We start from the raw sequence: 2,778 nt of genomic DNA on the forward strand, positions 1-2,778 counted from the left end.
GTCCACAGTACACACAGGTTCCTTTTCAAAAGCAAAAATGGAAGCAAAGATAAGGAGGTGTTTTCAGTGGCTTTGTCCTCAGAACAAAGGCAAGAGGCAGGAAGGTCTGTTGTAAATAGAGGAATCAGTACCAGCCCCTGTGCTAAGTCCAGGCCCAGAGGAAATTGGAGCTGTTGTAGACTCAGGATCCCGCAGCTCAGGGGCACATGCAAGGCTCTGACCTGATTTTAGAAGAATCATAGGGGCTTAGGCAGAGATACCTACCATGCCTGAACAGACGCAAGGAAAAACTCCATCTCCAGGCAGAGATTTTAAATGAGAATTCCTGATTTGACATGGCTCTCTCCTATCCAGATGAAAGAAAAGTTTGGAAAAGTACAGCATCACACTACCATCAACGATCAGAAAGCAGGTTTTGAGGGCTAGAGTAATCTCAGCAGGGACAAGGGCTTCTGAAACCTTAAGAGATGTTCCTTATGTAAATCCACCAGATTCCATGATCAGCCCATCTGTCAGATTTACTCCCCTCCCACAATCTCCTGGTTTGCTTCTGCGGGAGCCAAGATCTCCAGCCTTGGACTGGAGAAGCTGGGTTACTCAGGCTACTTTTCCCACTCGGCCAGGTTTTGTTTTGGGAGGTATTTTGCAAGTAAGTCAGAAATTCAATAAGGAAAATCTCTAGCATCAAGATTTTTTTTTTTTTTTTTTTTTTTTTTTTTCCCCTAGAAAATGTAGAGATGACTCTGGAAGTTAACAGTGGTTGACTTTTTTTTTTTTTTTTTTTTTTTTTTTTTGTAGTTTTAAAGTCATTGAGATTTGTGCTAATTTGTTAGACAGCAAACAACTATTACACCAAACACCCAAACAATTAAAACAAAACAAAACAAAACAAAACAACAGCTCATCCTTCTTCATTCCACAACTCCTCTACATTTTGTATTTGTTAGTATAATGGGAGATGCTTACTCAATTTAAAATTCTTAAATGGTACTTTTTGAGTGGGCTATGAGTCAGCCTTCATTCATTCTGTTAAATTGTGTCCAGCGTGAACCACATTGGACAGCTGATTTGATTTGGCTGTGTCATCCAAATCTCATCTTGAATTATAGTTCCCATAATCCCCACATATCCTAGGAGGGACCTGGTGGGAGGTAATTGAATCATGGGGGTGGTTACCCTCATGCTGTTCTCATGATAGTAAGTGTGTTCTTACAAGATCTGATGATTTTTATTTCTTTCTTTTTTTTTTTGAGACGGAGTCTCACTCTGTTGCCCAGGCTGGAGTGCAGTGGCCGGATCTCAGCTCACTGCAAGCTCTGCCTCCCGGGTTTAGGCCATTCTCCTGCCTCAGCCTCCCGAGTAGCTGGGACTACAGGCGCCCGCCACCTCGCCGGGCTAGTTTTTTGTATTTTTTAGTAGAGACGGGGTTTCACTGTGTTCTCGATCTCCTGACCTCGTGATCCACCCGTCTCGGCCTCCCAAAGTGCTGGGATTACAGGCTTGAGCCACTGCGCCCGGCTGACCCGATGGTTTTATAAGGGGCTTTTCCCTCTTTGCATGGCACTTCTCCTTGCTGCCACCATGTAAAGAAGAACGTGTTTGTTTCGCCTTCTACCATGATTGTAAGTTTCCTGAGACCTCCCCAGCCATGTTGAATTGTGAGTCAATTAAACCTCTTTCCTTTATAAATTACCCAGTCTCAGGTATGTCTTTATTTGCAGCATGAGAACAGACTAATACAGCACCAATGCCTCAAAGTATTGACAGATTATTAATAGTTTTATATAGTAACTGTGAAATCCTTAGTTTTTCTCATTTTGCTCAAATTTGTTTGAATAGATTATTGAAGGTTGTAGGCTTTTGTTGTAAGATGAACAGATTGTTGGACAATGTGCTGGAAGATATTTGTCCCTGAGTAAAGAGTCATTCTTAAAGAACCTCAATTAATCCTGATATAACATTCATTTGTGTGTGTGTGTGTGTGTGTGTGTGCAGTGATAACACTTGAGGCCTACTCTCAGCAAATTTCACATACCCAATACATTATTATTAACTGCAGTCACCATGCTGTTCATTAAGTCTCTAGTACTTATTCGTCTTATAATTAAAGGATTGCAATATTTTACCAATATCTTCCCTTTTCCTGAAGCCCAGCCCCTGGTAACTATCACTCTACTCTGTTACTATGAGCTTAGCATTTTGGTTTTTAGATTCTACATAAAAGTGAGATCTTGCAGTATTTATCTTCCTGTTTCTGGCATATTTTCACTTAGCATAATGTCTTCAAGGTTCATGCTAAGTTTGCAAATAGTGAAACTTCTTCTTTTTAAGGCTGAATAATTATGTACTTTCATTGTATGTGTATACACACACATGTACATACACATTTATAGTGCTTACTTTGGCAGCACATGTACTAAAATTGGAAAAATACAGAGAAGATTAGCATGGCTCCTGAGCAAGAATGACACTCTAATTAGTGAAGCATTCCATATTTCTTTTTAAAAAATCTATTTAAAAAATTTTAAAGTATATGCAAAGCACATTTTCTTTATCCACCCATCTGTCAACAGATAAGCACTTAAGATTGTTCTCCTATCTTGGCCATTGTGAATAATGTTGCAATAAACATGGGAGTGCAGATATTTCCTCTAGATCCTGACTTTAATTTTTTTGGAATATGTACCCAGAAGTGAGATTGCTGGATCATATGGTACTTCTATTTTAATTTTTTGAAAACTTCCGTACTGTTATTTTTTTTTTGTATTTTTAATTTCA

General features: G+C 39.3%; 1 non-coding gene across 1 annotated transcript; it reads left to right on the top strand.

The window, feature by feature from the left end:
* The first annotated feature begins 2,392 nt into the window (after positions 1-2,392).
* LOC119619225 (U6 spliceosomal RNA) lies at positions 2,393-2,499 on the top strand. The gene has a single exon (XR_005235647.2). It is a non-coding gene; the product is annotated as a U6 spliceosomal RNA (small nuclear RNA).
* The last annotated feature ends 279 nt before the right edge of the window (positions 2,500-2,778 follow it).

Source organism: Chlorocebus sabaeus, chromosome 12 (genome assembly GCF_047675955.1).
Source record: "Chlorocebus sabaeus isolate Y175 chromosome 12, mChlSab1.0.hap1, whole genome shotgun sequence".
Classification (NCBI taxonomy): domain Eukaryota; kingdom Metazoa; phylum Chordata; class Mammalia; order Primates; family Cercopithecidae; genus Chlorocebus; species Chlorocebus sabaeus.